Genomic DNA, 18,870 nt, shown 5'->3' with positions numbered 1-18,870 from the left:
TTGTCTGTGTCTCGCTGTGTTGTCTGTGTCTCGCTGTGTTGTGTGTCTCGCTGTGTTGTCTGTGTCTCGCTGTGTTGTGTGTCTCGCTGTGTTGTCTGTGTCTCGCTGTGTTGTCTGTGTCTCACTGTGTTGTGTGTCTCGCTGTGTTGTCTGTGTCTCGCTGTGTTGTCTGTGTCTCGCTGTGTTGTCTGTGTCTCGCTGTGTTGTCTGTGTCTCGCTGTGTTGTCTGTGTCTCGCTGTGTTGTGTGTGTCTCGCTGTGTTGTCTGTGTCTCGCTGTGTTGTCTGTGTCTCGCTGTGTTGTGTGTCTCGCTGTGTTGTCTGTGTCTCGCTGTGTTGTGTGTCTCGCTGTGTTGTCTGTGTCTCGCTGTGTTTTCTGTGTCTCGCTGTGTTGTCTGTGTCTCGCTGTGTTGTGTGTCTCGCTGTGTTGTCTGTGTCTCGCTGTGTTGTCTGTGTCTCGCTGTGTTGTCTGTGTCTCGCTGTGTTGTCTGTGTCTCGCTGTGTTGTCTGTGTCTCGCTGTGTTGTCTGTGTCTCGCTGTGTTGTCTGTGTCTCGCTGTGTTGTCTGTGTCTCGCTGTGTTGTCTGTGTCTCGCTGTGTTGTCTGTGTCTCGCTGTGTTGTCTGTGTCTCGCTGTGTTGTCTGTGTCTCGCTGTGTTGTCTGTGTCTCGCTGTGTTGTCTGTGTCTCGCTGTGTTGTCTGTGTCTCGCTGTGTGCTGTGTCTCGCTGTGTTGTCTGTGTCTCGCTGTGTTGTCTGTGTCTCGCTGTGTTGTCTGTGTCTCGCTGTGTTGTCTGTGTCTCGCTGTGTTGTGTGTCTCGCTGTGTTGTCTGTGTCTCGCTGTGTTGTCTGTGTCTCGCTGTGTTGTTGTGTCTCGCTGTGTTGCTGTGTCTCGCTGTGTTGTCTGTGTCTCGCTGTGTTGTCTGTGTCTCGCTGTGTTGTCTGTGTCTCGCTGTGTTGTCTGTGTCTCGCTGTGTTGTCTGTGTCTCGCTGTGTTGTCTGTGTCTCGCTGTGTTGTGTGTCTCGCTGTGTTGTCTGTGTCTCGCTGTGTTGTTGTGTCTCGCTGTGTTGTCTGTGTCTCGCTGTGTTGTCTGTGTCTCGCTGTGTTGTCTGTGTCTCGCTGTGTTGTGTGTCTCGCTGTGTTGTCTGTGTCCTCGCTGTGTTGTCTGTGTCTCGCTGTGTTGTCTGTGTCTCGCTGTGTTGTCTGTGTCTCGCTGTGTTGTCTGTGTCTCGCTGTGTTGTCTGTGTCTCGCTGTGTTGTCTGTGTCTCGCTGTGTTGTCTGTGTCTCGCTGTGTTGTCTGTGTCTCGCTGTGTTGTCTGTGTCTCGCTGTGTTGTGTGTCTCGCTGTGTTGTCTGTGTCTCGCTGTGTTGTCTGTGTCTCGCTGTGTTGTCTGTGTCTCGCTGTGTTGTCTGTGTCTCGCTGTGTTGTCTGTGTCTCGCTGTGTTGTCTGTGTCTCGCTGTGTTGTGTGTCTCGCTGTGTTGTGTGTCTCGCTGTGTTGTCTGTGTCTCGCTGTGTTGTGTGTCTCGCTGTGTTGTCTGTGTCTCGCTGTGTTGTCTGTGTCTCGCTGTGTTGTCTGTGTCTCGCTGTGTTGTCTGTGTCTCGCTGTGTTGTCTGTGTCTCGCTGTGTTGTGTGTCTCGCTGTGTTGTCTGTGTCTCGCTGTGTTGTGTGTCTCGCTGTGTTGTCTGTGTCTCGCTGTGTTGTCTGTGTCTCGCTGTGTTGTCTGTGTCTCGCTGTGTTGTCTGTGTCTCGCTGTGTTGTGTGTCTCGCTGTGTTGTCTGTGTCTCGCTGTGTTGTCTGTGTCTCGCTGTGTTGTCTGTGTCTCGCTGTGTTGTGTGTCTCGCTGTGTTGTCTGTGTCTCGCTGTGTTGTCTGTGTCTCGCTGTGTTGTCTGTGTCTCGCTGTGTTGTCTGTGTCTCGCTGTGTTGTCTGTGTCTCGCTGTGTTGTCTGTGTCTCGCTGTGTTGTGTCTCGCTGTGTTGTCTGTGTCTCGCTGTGTTGTCTGTGTCTCGCTGTGTTGTCTGTGTCTCGCTGTGTTGTGTGTGTCTCGCTGTGTTGTCTGTGTCTCGCTGTGTTGTCTGTGTCTCGCTGTGTTGTCTGTGTCTCGCTGTGTTGTCTGTGTCTCGCTGTGTTGTCTGTGTCTCGCTGTGTTGTGTGTCTCGCTGTGTTGTCTGTGTCTCGCTGTGTTGTCTGTGTCTCGCTGTGTTGTCTGTGTCTCGCTGTGTTGTCTGTGTCTCGCTGTGTTGTGTGTCTCGCTGTGTTGTCTGTGTCTCGCTGTGTTGTGTGTCTCGCTGTGTTGTCTGTGTCTCGCTGTGTTGTCTGTGTCTCGCTGTGTTGTGTGTCTCGCTGTGTTGTCTGTGTCTCGCTGTGTTGTCTGTGTCTCGCTGTGTTCTCTGTGTCTCGCTGTGTTGTCTGTGTCTCGCTGTGTTGTGTGTGTCTCGCTGTGTTGTCTGTGTCTCGCTGTGTTGTCTGTGTCTCGCTGTGTTGTCTGTGTCTCGCTGTGTTGTCTGTGTCTCGCTGTGTTGTCTGTGTCTCGCTGTGTTGTCTGTGTCTCGCTGTGTTGTGTGTGTCTCGCTGTGTTGTCTGTGTCTCGCTGTGTTGTCTGTGTCTCGCTGTGTTGTCTGTGTCTCGCTGTGTTGTTTGTGTCTCGCCGTGTTCACTCGTCGCGTTGTGGCCAGCCCCAGGCCAGCGGGTCTCACCTGGCCCATTCAGCAGTCGCCGTAATATCACGGCGCTCAAACCGACACGCGGCTTCGGGCTGCTTGCTTTGTTAACGGGAGTCCAAATGAGAAACGCTTTTTTCCACTCTGTGGCTGATAGGTAACAAAATAAATAAGCGCACTGCACCATAATATGTAAATGCGTGGTTTTTTCCACATCCCATCAGCCACACGGCCTTCCTACTATGGGAGTGCATGATTTTAGCAAATTCTCGATCCGTTTTGACATTCAGCGTCTCGTTAGCAGCCGGGCTTCCGAAACCAATGATGCTGAAAAATGCCAAATGTTTATGAGGCAAGGGTGCTGTACGTTAGATATGTGTCCCAGTTTGACACAAAGATCTATAATACATAAAATAATCACTAGTGTCATCATGGAAAATACAATATAATTCACCAAAATAATTAGCAGTTAATATGCCTCCTTCCCACAATCCACGTAAAAAATATATTTTATGAATTTTTTTTAACACATCCCATCAGCCACGCACCCTTCTGGCAGTGCATTATTTCAGCATCGGTTCAACATAACAACTGCACCAGTTTCAACATTCAGTCATTGGCTACTCCCGTTAGATTTCAGCGTGCTCTCTAACACGCGCGGAAATCGGCGGCGAACTGGGTCTCGGAATTCAAAGCCGCTCCCACATTTCTCTTTGTGAACGCTTCAGAATGCTCATGTTCAACAGAGCCTGCGCGTTGTCTTTCAGGTGTTGCCAGTCAGTGGGATAAAGATGGTCAATAACGTAACACAGCTTTTTTCCCAGTCAATGTAATCAATATTTTGGTTGGGTCACGTATTGCTCAGACCAAATTTGTGTCGTAAAACCCTCCGGCGCCCGACACTGCAACAGCACAAAATCGAGGTAGTTGCGCGCACAAGCGTTTTAACAAAATGATCATGATTGACGCATCAAACGCTTGGCACACTTGACAGCTTTATTTGTTCGGCTGCGTTTGGGGCGGCGGAGGCTTTCGCGGGTAAGATGTCGCGAGGTCGCACGTGACGCGACCCTAAAACTCAAACGTAAGTCACGGCAGATGACGGCCTCCCGTGACGGGACGCGACGGCGCGGCCCCCTCGAGCCCGTCGTGTGTTGGGTGCCGGGCCAGGCCGGAGGGCCACGGGATGTCTCCGTGCAAACATTTCTACTCGGCGCTTGCAACTAACGTGCCTGCCCGGCGCGGATGGGCGGCGCCGTTCTGCGCGGCCGTGTTTGTTCTGACCACCCTGGGGGATATACAATTTGACCAGTGAATCGAAAGCCTGTTCCTGCGTATCATGCATAAAACATAACGCAATTACGGCAGGTCACGCCATCGAGCGCCACAAGGCTTTTTATGGGTCACAATAGCCGGGTATTTCAAATTAAACGAGCGGAATTCAATTCAAACGCAACAATTCCAGCCGGGCCACAGTTGAATACAACGGTGAGCATCGCAGCAGAGCCTTGGGTTTAGACGGGAGGAGTGCGCCGCCAGTGACGGCCTTTGCGGTGCGAGGCGGCGTCCTGCGTTTCTTGGGCAAATGTTAAGCATGTTGAATGTCAACGCCAACCTTTGACGGATGCAAGGGATGCCGAGAGGCAAACCCTATTAAGTAAATAAAGAAGCAATTAACGGCTTACCGAATCTTAACAACTTTGTGGTTTTATATAAGGCGCTCTTCCCATTGGCGATCTGCTACGTGGGGAGCTCATTTGCTGGTGGGCGCACAATCTGATTAGATGGTGCTGAAACACTCGAATCTGATTTATGGAGAGATCAATTTGGAAAATCCCTGGAAAAAGTCAAATGAAAATGAGGGATCGGTTGGAGGATCACTCCGTCGGACACAAAGGGGATTGGCGGAGAGACAGAAAGTTCAAGAAGGGTGGAGAATCTTTATAGGACCATTTTGCCATTATCCAAAATTATGAAAAATATGAATAGGTATTGCCCTTTATGGCAATAAAACAGTTGTTAAGATATTCAAACACCAAATAGAGATACGTTTTGCAAGGAATGAAGTCTGCATAACCACACGTACTTGTGGTGAACATGCAAACAATCATACTCTAATAGTATATGGCATTGTCTTTGAAACTGATTTGCCTACACCAGAGACAAATCTCTTCATGGCCTCGTCTCACCGCTATTGGACCTAAACAACGCCTAAAGGTGAACAGTACAAAGACAATTTATTGCCAGAAAGGGTAAAAACCCTCTTCGTATTTTTCATCACAGGCGGTGAAGCGGATTAAACGAGCTGGCAAGGTGAGTGTGGGGCCTAAGTGGAGTCATTGCCGGAAGTGACGCCCGCTGCGGGTTGTACGAACGAGGTACAAGACTCAACCGGCCGTGGGGCCCCGGCTTGCCCAGCGCCCTGCGCAGCGGGGACTCGCGGGGACGGGCGGGAGGGGGTCACGGGGCCTGACGCTTCCCAGAACCCCACGACGCCAACTCGCGGGCTAAGGGGGTGCCGCCAGGGAGCGGCTGCCCGAGCGAGGGAAGCGCAGCCCCTGAAACTGCGCTTGGGGACAGCGTGTCCATCTGCGCAGCAGCAGTAGCCGCCCAGTAGCGCCGTGCGCCCAGTGAGGTGGCCGTGAATTTGCTGGATGTGTATCGGTTGGATTTGTGCTTTGCCTGAAATGTGAGTGTTGATGCGTGAGCGCATGGGGACGGGGCTGGTGTCCTGGGTGCCGTTGGTGGTGGTTGTTCGAGTGTCGTAACTGGAGGGAGAGAGTGGGAATGAACCACTGGAAACATTTTATTACCGTTTTTATTTCACCAGGTAAGGCCCACTGAGCTATATGAGCTCATTTTCAGACGCGACCTGGCCATCACAAATGACAGCTCAGCGAAGTGACCACGGGGAGAACATGCAAATTCCAAATATACAGTCGTCGGGGTTGGGATCGAGCCCACGACCTGCATACCAGCCAAGGTAGTTAACATCTCGCCACCGATCGAACCCATGACCTGCATACCAGCCGAGGTAGTTAACATCTCGCCACCGATCGAACCCATGACCTGCATACCAGCCGAGGTAGTTAACATCTCGCCACCAATCGAACCCATGACCTGCATACCAGCCGAGGTAGTTAACATCTCGCCACCAATCGAACCCACGACCTGCATACCAGCCGAGGTAGTTAACATCTCGCCACCGTGGCACTCGAAGCCCAGAATGTCTCCAGTCCTGATTGGTTGCATCCCCACTGTCGGCCACTCTCGCCGTACCGCGCCACGAGCCACACAAGGGATTCACTCCGAGGGGTGAGCGTCCAACAAGCGCGTCCACCAAGGAGGTGGAGCGGTTGAGATCAGTTCCTGTGTAGGCGCCGGATGGATTGTTGAATCGTAGGATCGTGAGAAGTGGTGGCGGCTTGGGGGGGGGAGTCCTTCATTCAGCAGTGGAGTGAACGTGGCCGGTGATGATGAGATTCTCCACGGCGACACCCATGATTCTTTTTTGTTACCCTTCGCACTTAAACATCCCTTGCGCCGAAAGTGTCATCCCGTGGAAGTCGTTTACAGCAAGAGGAATGATTCTCTCCTTGTTTTGTTACATTAGGTCGTGCAGGATATGATTAACGGTGCAGGGAGACACGGGGAGCTCTATCATAGCGCCGCACGTCCTCCATTACTGCCCGGGCCTTCTCTCTCGGCACTTCACGCTGAGCCTGCAATTGCACAGAGGCCGCATTTTTCACCCAATTGCCGTGATCTCGCCAGCGCACACGGTCGCCGCATTCCAATGCGTTTCTCGTAACTTTACAAAGTGGCGACCGCTTTAAAATCAATAACACGCTAGCAGCAGCAGATGGTGGTGGTGGCGGTTACGCTCGTAGAGCCGGTAGCTTTATTCCTGCGACGTTTCCTTGGCATGCGCGCGCTATAATTCCGTTGAGCCGTCATGCGGCTGCGATGAGTTTAAAACAAAACTCTGTCTCTGCTCAGCTCGTCAGCCGCTGCAAGCGCACGGAAGCAACGCTGCCAAGAAGAGATGTACAGCGTCGAAGGTCATGCTTCCGTTTAACTGCAAAGGATTTGTGATTATTAAAGGGTTTTATTGGGTTAGATCGCGTCAATATAAATGTGTCGTGAACCCACCTACACCCAACACATCCAATTAGTAAGGTTTGTCACGTAAACAAAAGCTGCCAATTAGTTACTATGTCAGCACACCGGTGTATTGCAGAGTAAACCCACAACATTTACTAATTTAGTCCTTGGACGTTTTGCTGGTGATTACAACCAACTTCATCAGGCGATTTGCCAGAATTGGCATCACCGTGCACCTACAAGTGCGAAGATCCCAGTGGGGTCTTGTATTCATATAGATTATAATGGATTATTTTAATCTGAACATATGCACTACATATTACTGGTTGGATTAGTCACATAATTTATGATGACATGAATAGGCATGCAATTTAACAGTGTATTTCCTTGTAAAGGGTTTCAGTTTGGTGTTTTAACATCTTAACACCTACATTTAGATTTAAAGCTTTCGTGACTGCATGGATTCATATTCTTGGTTCTTTTGGTAACGTATTTCGTCGTGAGAATTGTATCTTATTATGTTTTGTTTTGATTATTTTATTATTTCTCTTCTACGTGACTTTACCGAAAGAACCGAGAATATCTTAACACCGGTTTTGTTGCCAGAAAAAAGGGGAAAACCTATTCTCATATTTTGGTACTGGCAAAGGAGGTCCGATGATGTAGATGCTCACCCCGAGCTCTCATTACTCTGAGTGAATTGTCTTTGGGCTGTACGCCTTTTGGCGTCCTCTGGTCTAACACCGTTTGAGACGAGGCTCAAAAGAAAGATGTATCTGGTGTGGACCAATTAGTTTCAAAGACAATGCCCATATATTATCAGTGTCTTTTGTTTGCATTCTGACCACAAGTATTGTTGTTAATGCAGACATGATTCCTTGTAAAAGGTTTCAGTTTGGTGTTTTAACATCTTAACACCTGTTTTGTTATTCTCAGTGTAATTCTTGCGCTATTATTCCATATTACTTGATAATACACTTCCATGCAGCACTAACGACACATTTATATTGACTCGATGAATAATATTGGTCACGAAAACTTACGTGTGAAGTCACTCGAATTCTGCGGAAGACGACGCTTTTTTTTAGCGAGGCGTGAACGTTTAACATTTGTGTTTTACGGACCTGCCAGAGCAACTTGAAATCGAGCGTCGTTTGCTAAAATGGACCCCACTTTATGGGACACAAATTGTGCAGCCTTGCGATGGTTTTTTTTTCCATGAGAGGCACAGTTGACAACCGCAACTTCTTTCCACTTCTTCGTGAGTGTCGGCCTGATTCGCGGGCTATGGGCCTTTGTTTTTGCTCTAGGAATCGACGTAAAATTCCTCCACTTGTTTGAAGTTACTCCACCGAGTCGTGGTTCACTCTCGAGCACGCTGCCCAGTGCCAGCTTGGTGAAGGGAGCACCCATTGTGTCGCTTGGCCGCTCTGGGTGCCGTCGTGCAGTCTTGCTACCCAGGTCTGCAAAGCACTCGGGCCTCTGTGTCGCTATGGTTACTTGGTCCTCGGTGTCGCTATGGTTACGGCCGTTACTTAGGCGTCTGTGCCGCCATGGTTACGGCTGTTACTCGGGCCTCTGTCGCTATGGTTACTTGGGCCTCGGTGTCGCTATGGTTATGGCTGTTACTCAGGCGTTTGTGCCGCCATGGTTACGGCTGTTACTCGGGCCTCTGTCGCTATGGTTACTTGGGCCTCTGTCACTATGGTTATGGCTGTTACTCGGGCCTCTGTCGCTATGGTTACTTGGACCTTTTGTCACTATGGTTACTTGGGCCTCTGTCGCTATGGTTATGGCTGTTACTCGGGCCTCTGTCGCTATGGTTACTTGGGCCTCTGTCGCTATGGTTATGGCTGTTACTCGGGCCTCTGTTGTTATGGTTACTTGGGCCTCTGTCGCTATGGTTATGGCTGTTATTCAGGCCTCTGTGCCGCTATGGTGGAAATGTGACTGTGGAAGCGACAGTGCGAGGCCTATTCCTCCTGCAGGCCAGGCTCACTGCCCGTTTCCCTCTGCGGGGAACATCGCGATACATTATCGAACTAGGAACTGTTCATGACCGGTGCCCGGTATTCACGTGTTTGGTGCTGTGAGACGTGCCCTGTATTCTGTACCGCCGTGTGCGACGCACCGGCTCTTATCACCGCTCTTGGGAAGCGAGCACTCGCGGGCTACCCGCGCAGGTCGCGTGAATCCCGCAGCATGTTTCCAAGTCGGCTGCCTTGTCCGAGATAAGAAGAGGGCAAAAATGGCATTCCCGGGAGAAAGGAATCGCGGACAAGTAAATGTCCTTAAGCTGTTGGGCGGCGCGTGTTTGTGCACACGAGAGAGCGAGCGTGTGATCGAGAATGTAATGGAAAGGCGCAAATGATGAGTGAAGGAAGAGAAGGAAGCCGCTGGCCTCGCACTCGCTCTGGAGAGGCTGGCACGTGTGGACCGCTCCCCTTCCAGTCCCGTAGCACCGGTTCACTTGCCCTGCAGCTGGGATACTCGACCTTGCGTTTACTCCGAGAGCACTTCTTGGGTCTTCTTCTAATCATGTTTGTGTTCACCCACCAAAGTCTCGCCGAGTCTCAAGATGCCATTTCGTGAGGGTCCTGCCAAGTGGTTTTTCTTTTCTCAGCAGGGGGCAATGATTGCTACGTGTACTCCCAATTGAGTCATGTTGCAGATACGTTATTTCGTGTCGGGGTGTTTGGCCAACAGCAGGTACGACGTGTGTGTATTTAGCGAGAGGAGGAAAGCTACGCAGAACAGGTGGAGAACATACAAACTCCACGTGGATAGGCACCCGCGTTAGGGACAGAACCCAGGGCCTTGCTGCTGCGAGGCGCGAGTGTTGCCGCTGTGCCACCCTGCTGGTTATAATTGCCGATTGAAAAAAATGCTTTTGAATTTGATATGGAAATAGTTTACATTTTTTTCAAAATTTATTGTAGATCTGCTTGCCTTAATTTTTCTCTTGCATCACCTGTTTTAATTACATCCGTCTGAGGGATACATTCCTGCTGGGTATGATTAAGAGTGTCTTTGTAGTCCCGTCTCAACAGTGAATGCAGTGCAGGCCGCCTGTGCGTGGCTGACAGTGCCGCAAACACACGTTGTAGGTCGCCGGAAACACAACGTTACAAATGAGAAACAAGCTCTCGGAGACATTTGGAAAGAGATCAAACGATGGGGACTCTCAAAAGGGGCGGGTGACATTCTTTTTATGGGCTTTGGCATGCAAATGGCACAAATGGGTTGTCACAAGTGTCAAATTTGGCAGGTATTTGCTTTTGTAAGTTGTGTTTGTCAACGTCGCGATTGCGTTCCCGTTCGTGGCCCACCTGGTGTCCAGAAGGGTGATGGATGTGTTTTGACGGTTTAGAGCGGAGCGCTGCCCGCTTGTCATGCGGACCGCTTGTCACGCGGACACACACGTGTGCAGCGGGGTACAGCCGCGGCCGCTCCTCCCGTTTCTCTGCTCGGCGCTGAAGCGTTTTCGTAGGGGAGGGTTCGTCGCCAATTAACGATGACCCGAGACTGTCGCCGGCGACGTGAGCATCCAAACTCGTGGGTTGGGGTTTATTGATCGTTGGGTTGTGGGCGCCCTAGCCACGTATAAACAGAGATGGTCCCTCGTTACAATCGTCTGGCGGTTCACCAGCAATGTCGAAATCGGTCCAAAGTTTGCACGTGTGGAACCAATGCTGCCAAAATTGTGCACTCCCAGAAGGCTGCATTTGCTGATGAGATGTATAAAAAAAATACCGTACTTTTTTACGTGGAGGGACAGATACGGGGAAGAGACGTATGTCTTAGCGTGACTGTTGTTCGGGTATGGGAGCTGTGTACACAGAGACGACATCACATTCGTCAGCATTCACCTCGTCGGGTCACATAGCTGCAGAGTCCACCGCAGGCATTGTCAGCGTCTGACACGTGTTGAGGTGATGGGGTGGCGGTGGCGGCGGTGGCAGTGGAGTGATTTCAACCCGTGCTCGTATTCAACTTGCATTGCGGTCGGTTAAATTGTATTAACCCCCCCTCCCCACATCTGGCCTGCGCACCTTATTGGCTCACAGGTAATGACATCACATTTATCCCCTCTAACACCGAAACAGGGAGGATTTATCCACAATTCTGGCTGTCACCTGATGAAGCTGGTTGTAGTTACTGGCAAAGCATCACAGTACTCGAATTGTAAATGTTGTTGATTTACTCTCCAACACACCGGTGTGCTGAACTAGTACTGCCACGTTTTGTTTACTTGACAAACCTTACTAGTCGGCTGTGTCGGGTGGTGGCGGGTTTAACGACACATTTACATGTTTGCGCGATCTAACCCAAAAAACATTATGGATTACATTCTATGGTTTACAAAACACAAAGATGGGCAGGGCGACGTGCATTTAACAACTGCAGAGCAGCATTCCCTTAGCTCCCATTTGTGTCGCTACGCTAGGTTTGACTGCAGGAGTTTGATGCCACAGATCCTTAATGGGGAAATGCTGAAATCCGTGGTAAATGTCACGTAAATAAATTCATCCCAAGTCGAAATCTCAATAATCTTAGCTGCTGGTGTCGATGCAAAGGCTTCTATGACATATTTGTAATTTATATGTCCAATACCCAGTGCTGTATCTGTGCTGTGATGGTATTTTCCTATGATAATGCTTTATGCATGTTCATGGTGATGTTATGGATATACTTTCACCCCGTCTGGGTAATGTGGAATTTCTACCACTGGCTGAGGACTTGTCAACGGAGGATGAGCACCGCCTCGATGCTCGTTCAAGTTGCGGGCGATCGATTTGGCTGTGGGCTGACCCCCACTGCGTTTCCGCTGTGGCTTCGCAACGCTACGCGGAGTGCCGACTGCCACAATACCCCGGGGTCCCCATTGGCCGCATTTATTTGGCTCGGTGTGTTCGCTTCCGATGCGGAGCACAATATACGCATGTCATGGAAATACCCGTTCCATGGGCATTTAATATGCATCGGCTTGTTTCTGTCCCAATTTCGATGTAATCTGCCACGGAGCGGTGTAGATTCTCACGTCTGTGCTGATACTGAGCGCAAAGGCTGCCTGCTTGCTTTTCCGGTGCTTGATCATTTCCACCGTTTGCTCCCCTGGAAGCGTCGCTGGAGTGCAGCGCACGAGTGGCAGGGCGGCGTGCTCCCGTTTCTCCAAACCCGAGCCTCCTTTTTCAGCGGTGGGTAATGAGCGTCGCGTAGTCCTTCACGCGCTGCTGTTCGTCGCCTCTGCGTTCCACGTGGGTGTTTAAGCGCGGCGTTGGCAGTTTTATCATATTTAGAGAAGTAATTGACTGAGATGAAGATTAACAGCCACATTTGAGTCTCTTGTTTTGCCATTCTATCGGCTTTAGAATGGCAGCGGGATATTGGGCCGTGTCGTGTAATTGTGCTCGCGTCCGCTGCTCATTCAAACTTTTTTTATGTTAAACAGCAGCCCAATTCCACAGGAGGGGTCTCTCTCGCGGCGTGTGCGAAACCCAGCCTCGATAATAATAATGGCCGATCCATAAAAAATTGCGGAGAGGGGGGGTGGGTCTTTTTTATTTTTCGGCAAGTGATCCGCCGTGGCGCGGGGGATATTTCCGCCCCTAATAAGCGGGGGGCAGGCCAAGCTCGTTTGTCTTCATTAGCGGCTTTTATTGGCCGCTTGTTTACCTGCACGCCGCTCTCTCATTAGCCGCAGCCTGGCGTGGCCGCCGCGGCCGGCACAGCGCGGTGAACCCCGATAGCCCCCCCAGATGGTTGGCTGCTCGGCATCGTTTAGGGAGGCTCCTACGCTCGGCTGTCTCTCGGGCGGCAGCAGCAGCAGGCGCTGGCAAAACCCTCCTCCCCCGCCACCTGTAGGCAGCGGAAAAGGTTGTTTATGCTCTGACTTGGGCTTTCTTTTTGCGAATTCAAGGAGAGGCGCTCTTCGTTTTGTGTTTTGCATCGTGAAAAGTCGTTGACCATGTTTAAGGAATTTGTCAAAGTAGCCGAACGCAGAGGAGTTTTTAAATAATGTTGGGCACGACAAGTAGCCGTGTTTTAATTTCTTTGGTTATGTCGGGTGGCGAGGGGATCTTACAACACACATTTGGCCAGACCATTGCGCGGCAAAGTGAACTCTGAACCGAGTGATTGGACATTGTGTCCTGTTTTGCATCAAGTGGCATCCGGCCAGCTGGCTCGGGCGTAAGACGAGTGGCTTGCAAGCGGAATGTTGCGAGTTCAATTCCTGGTTTGGGCTCGACTCGGCTATCGTCCTCACGAGGTCGGTTGAATTTAGTTCCATTTTGTGGAGAAGTCACCCGTGGTTGTTCTATGGATAGGCTCGGTCTGTCACAGGAATGTGGAATTTGCACCACTCGTTCCAGGCGGTAAACAGTGAGATGAGCACCACCTCGATGCTGATATGAGCGGGAAATGTCTCTGACTTTTTTGTAACGAGAGTGTGCTTGACGAGAAAATTTTTCGGAGGGTACCAAGACCCCCCGCCCCCCCCCCCCCCCTTGTTCAAAGACGGTCCTGCTTAGGATGGTTGGCCAATTCCTCGTGCTGCATACACATCTGTACAACACTCGAAACGCCGCACAGATGGATCAGCACCATGCTCGCACAGGGGACCACCTTGTAACCAGTGATGTGGGTGTCTCCTGTGCGCAATGATCTCTGCGTGGGCCAATAGCTCTGCTTCCAGAGGCCTCGACTGCCGACACGCTGCTGTATGCCTCCTAAGTGGACTGTCGCTCCTTCTTTAGGGAACGTGAATGTCACTCTATAAACTATTACAACTATTTAAATTTGACCAGGTTAAGGCCCACTGAGCTATGTAGCTCTTTTTCAGAAGCGACCTGGCCACAAGTCATAGCACAACAAAGTAGCTTACCCTGTGGAAATTTATAGCAGCCAAATACTCTAAACGCTTGTTTCCAAATGTGAAGGGAAAACCGGAGTATCCGAAGAAGAATCCAGGCGACCATGGGGAGAGAGACGCAAACTCCAAATATACACGTGTCAGGGTCAGGTTCGAACCCACGACCTTCTGTATAGCAGGCGAGGTAGTTAACATCTCGCCACTGTGGCACACACCCATGTTTCACATACATTGTAAATATTAAATAATAACAGGCAGCTCGTGTAGAATGAAAAAATATTATGATTATTACGCTTGTTAACCCAGGATAGCCACTCCGGTTTTCAAGACTCTTTTTCAGGAGAGTCCTGTAAACTTTTCGCAGTCGTCGTCAATGTTGCTGCTGCTGTTGCTGTGTGATCCCAGCCGAGTAACTTGCATGTCATTTTTGAGCATTGCGATGTTTGGTCAATGCCAGTTTACATTGCGTGGTTTTTGCTATGGGAGGAAAGCGTAGAACCAGGAGGAAATCCCATGCAGGACCCGGGCAGAACATTCAAACTCCATACAGAAAGGCACCTGTAGTCGGGAATTGAACCCAGGCCTTTCTTGCTGTGAGGCACGAGTGTTACCCGTCACGCCACCCACCCCGCCGCCCACCCCACCATCCTGTACAAACCGGAAGAGGAGTTAATTTGACATTTCGAGCTGCACAAAACAACGCTGGAAGAGAAGTCGTATTTCTAAAAACGGTTCTCTCGCAGCAAGGCGACGTTGTGCGGCAGGCCTTCATCGCAACTCGGCCTCGTGCGTGCCCACGGGGACCGTCTTCACACAGCAGCAAAAATACGGCAGTAAAAATTTCACAAGTTACATAACGCTCCTATTACAAATGTAATAAAAATTAATGGCACATTTTACATCTTCATTAATACGCGTACCGTACTACCTTGGGTGGAGGTGTCGTGATTATCTGAGTTCAGCTGCGTGTTTACATTGCGTCAAGCTAGAGCTCTCGCTTAGCTTCCTAACGCAGCAACACAAATGCCGCCTGCCAGACGACAAGCCTCCTTCCCGTCTCTGTCCCTCCACGCACAAATGAAGTTAGATTTTTTTTACTTTTCACCGTCTGCTACAGGCCTTCTGGGAGTGCATAATTTCCAGAGCATTGGGTTTTTTTTTAACACAAGCAAACTCTGGACCAGTTTTTCACATTCAGTATCTCATGAGCAGTCAGCCTTGATTGAACCAATGCCAGTGCACTGCCAGATGTTTATAGGCATTGACCCTCTGGTAAATATGGAACGGGTCCAGAGTTTGGTTGTGTTAGATAAATGTTTCTGAAATTACGAACTCGCAGAAGGCCACGTGGCTGATGGGATCTTTAAAAGGAAACCTGTACTTTTTTTGCGTGGAGGGGGGATGGGGTTATGAGGTGGGGAGAGGAGGAGGGGGGGCAGAAGAGCGCAGTGGAGGAGTTTGCAGCGATGGCAGAGCAGCTGCTGCTGAGGAGGAAGAGGGTTGGAGGAGGAGAAGGAGGAGGGAGCAGGAGGGGGGATGAGGAGGGAAATGAGGATGGGGGAAGACGAGGGAGGAGAAGGAGCAGAGGAGGAGGATTGTCTGCGGATTTATTTTGTTACACAGCGCGAGCGAATGATTGTTCCGAGCTCGAGAGGAATCGTCGGGGCCGCGGCGTCTCCCAGCGGGATGTGAGCACGGAGGGTGTGGCCAGGTCAGAGCACGAATTACAGCGGCTCGCAGCCACGGGCTCGCGGTCACCTCCGTCTGGAGTCAATTGCGACGATCGCTCTCACAGAATAGAATTGGATCGAAATTGCGCATAGGATCAGACATCGTCAGATCGGGCGCGGATGATGCCCTCATGACGGATATGAATCCTGTTCAATCAGATAATCTCTTGACAGACTTTAAATATGTTCGCATGTCAAAGTTTTATTATGAAGAATATATTTTGCTAGAATAATAACCTCTATGTTTAGTGAGTGGACATTTCTATTACTCAAATGAACTGGGAAATGCCCCATAGCAAAAACTAATTCATGATTGCAATTTGAGGAATATACTCTGCCTCTTGCACTCGTATCAAGACACCCTTGAGCCCAAGATTTCTACCTAACTATTATCGTTTAGACCTTCCTGCTATCATATAGAGCTTTCTGTAATCAGAGAGACATTCCTGTCATCATAGACCATCCTGTCATCATAGACACCTTCCTACCAGCATCACCTCCGCCAGGGGCGCCCCGGTGGTGAAGGCCGACAGCGCCAACCAGAGTGGTCCCCACGTTGCCCCGCGTTGGGGAAGGAGGCCTCGTGTAGCGGTCCGGCCGTTGACCCGGCAGCTCCCGCGAGAACGCGTGTCGCTCCTTGTTATCCGCCCCCGAGTCTCGAGTGTTCTTCCTCTACCTAAATTACTAAAAACTACGTTTTATTTTTAACCCAGGTAAGGCCCACTGAGCTGTGTAGATGTATTTTCAGAAGCGACCTGGCCACGAATGATAGCCCAACGAGCAGTGGCTTATCACGTGGAGATGTATAGCAGTCAAATATTCTTAAACACACGTTGAGAAATGTGGAGGCGAAAACCGGAGGACCCAGAGAAAAATCCACGCGACCACGGGAAGAACATGCAAACTCCAAATATACAGCGTGCATCATGGTGAGGATCGAACTCACGACCTCTGGTTTACTCGGCGATATAGTTAACACATCGCCACCGCAGCACTCCTGTGCCATTCCAGGGACGACAGCCGATTGAACACGGCGCAATGTTAACTGCTGACTGTTTCTGTAAAGCATCTTCGCTCCTTTCCATACGTGCATTAGTCATGTGGCTAAGTGTCCGTTCCCCCGCTATGCTGTGTATTCATTGAACATCCTGCGAGACGCCCTCGTCGCTAGCGCCCATTACCCCGCTAATGCCCATACACCCCGTTAATGCCCATACACCCCGTTGTGCACCCTGCCTTGAGATGCACTTTGTTGTTGATGTTATATTTTAGAACAAGATTGAAAGCAAAAATCTTTGTCCACTAGCCTTTTGCCCGTTCTCGGATGGAAGCTGTAATATTGTGTGATTGTACATTTTTTTAGGAATTGTTGCACGTAAATACATTTTTCTTAACTAAAAAAAAATGAAATTAAGGACTTGGGAAGATTTCTCGGTATACGATATTTTGAACACTTCACTGCATTTCACTGTAGCACTGTATTAATGATTCTTGCACAAAACTACGTCATAAAACACGTCACTTCATGTCACTGTAGCACTGCATTTAACTGACCTTCATTTAGTTAAAAATCACTGCTCTGATACTTTATTTTCTTCTGCTTTCACTCGCTGGGGTTGAAATGAATTTGAATTCGATACAATGTCTGGAAAATCACGGAGAAATTTATATATTATAATTTAAAAGCAAAAATTTGACTTCCCTTTTGTTTCAAGTGCTGAAGAAATACATAGAGACCGCAAAAGCACTTTGTTGCTGCGTAGAATTATTTACTTGATCATAAAAAAACATAAAATTTAAAGCGAATTTGCGTAAAAAATGTTTGTCCGCTCGACCTGGGGGAGTTGGCCACGTAATGCTATGTGTTGTGACACCCTCCGCCACCCGACGTAGCCAAACAAATTTGTGTTGTCACGCAGTGTTCGAGCGTTTAACGAGCCACTCCTTAGCGATTCAGACACCTCTTCAAGAAGCAGGGTTAGGTGACGCGGTTGTTCTGGCTTCCTGGATTATGCCCCGAGAGACGCTTTGCGCAGTTCTAAGTGGCGAGCCGCACCAATCGTCATCGGCGCGTTGCTCAGCGGTTGCAAAACCGCGCGAGAATTGAAGAATGCCTTTGGCTTTGTCCGGATGGTGGGGCACGGTCTTACGATGGGAAGTAGGTCGGATCGTTACGTGGCCTAACCCAACGATCGATGAGGAATTGTTAACATCGGCCGCAAAGACGTACGTGGGGAGTTGAGCTGATGTTGAACGCGGACGTCGAGAACGGAGGGCGGTGCAGAGCTCCGTGATTGTGCAGGTTGGGGGGGGGTGGGGGGTGTTGGGAGGGAGCGGTCGTGGAAACGGAGGCCGGCCGTCGGGATCGCGCACCCACGATTAACCCGGCTCACGCTTGGACACAACGCAGACGGCTCGGCCGCAAGAGTATTCAACTCACGGTGACTATTTCAGAATTCATCCAGAATTCGTATGTATTCGACCCTTTATATCCCCTGTTACAATCATATTTTTTGGCATTCACTTAGATGAACCAAAAAAATATGTTTTGACCTCCCAACGAGCGAGCGTGTTAGTATATTATTCTCTGAGAGGTATAAATTAACAAAATAAGGAAACGTGAACACGTCTATCGAATATTAAACGGGCTTGGAATTCATTTTTCAGCATCTATATGTTCAAGCATCTACTTGTGTTGAGCCAAAGTTGCTGAAATGATGGACTGCCGGAAGGTCTTGTGGCTGATGGGATGTGTACAATTATTTGTATTTTATACGTGGAGGGACAGATATGGGAAGGAGTCGTACTGTCCGCTTGTGTATTTTGTTAGTAATTGACCACCATCCAGTCAAGCTGATGACCAGACATCAGAAAACGCATATGAAGCTCCTGCGTTATTCTGCTGCGGAGAAGCCACGCTTCCACTTGAAGATGTGTGCATGCAGTCAGACGACTCTCTGGTGGAAATCTCAGCTCAGATTTCACAAAGTGCAGGAACGTATCTCAACTCGGCAGCTTTATCATCTTCGCCACCACCATAACCACCACCCTGCCCAGGGTGGCTGCTGGGTGACGGCACCCAGACCGTGATAGTTTCCCTCTCGCAAAGGGGCGTTCCTCAGAGCCGTGTCGCGGATATATCGTGGGGCGAGCGAAGCGTCTGCATCTACCGCACGACGAGTCGGTGTGGCCGACCGACAAGTGTCAGGGGAGAGTCGTGTGGGTGTGTGGGGGACCTCTGATGCGCTATATTTTCCCCAAGACACATCTTTGAAGATGCAGAGCGGCACGAAAATTGCCGGTTGTTTTGTCCCTTGTCGTTTTTTTTTAAGTGGGGGGAACACTGTTTGACACTGCCCATCGTAGAAAGGAATGGCGTAATTTTTATGCAGCTGTTCGGGCACAATGCAGTGCGCGGTGCTCTGGTGGGAGGGATGCGCCCGTAACCTTCGCGGCAATGTCATTTCGGCGGAGAGCTTGGCAACTGATATGATTATAAACTGATA

At 50.0% G+C, this 18,870-nt stretch overlaps 1 protein-coding gene across 15 annotated transcripts in view; it reads left to right on the top strand.

The window, feature by feature from the left end:
* FUT8 (fucosyltransferase 8) overlaps nucleotides 1-18,870 on the top strand; it is a 377,522-nt gene that overhangs the window by 250,598 nt on the left and 108,054 nt on the right. Inside the window, exon 1 of one of the 15 annotated variants that reach the window (XM_061568647.1) lies at nucleotides 6,703-6,717. The exons of the other annotated variants lie outside the window; for them this stretch is intronic. The gene's annotated coding sequence lies outside the window, so the exon portion shown is untranslated. Of the gene's footprint in view, nucleotides 1-6,702; nucleotides 6,718-18,870 lie in introns of those variants that run through there. 15 annotated transcript variants of the gene reach the window in all.

This window comes from Lethenteron reissneri, chromosome 41 (assembly GCF_015708825.2).
Source record: "Lethenteron reissneri isolate LAM-NWPU_2019-01 chromosome 41, ASM1570882v1, whole genome shotgun sequence".
NCBI lineage: Eukaryota > Metazoa > Chordata > Hyperoartia > Petromyzontiformes > Petromyzontidae > Lethenteron > Lethenteron reissneri.
This window is presented reverse-complemented; position numbering and strand designations above follow the sequence as displayed.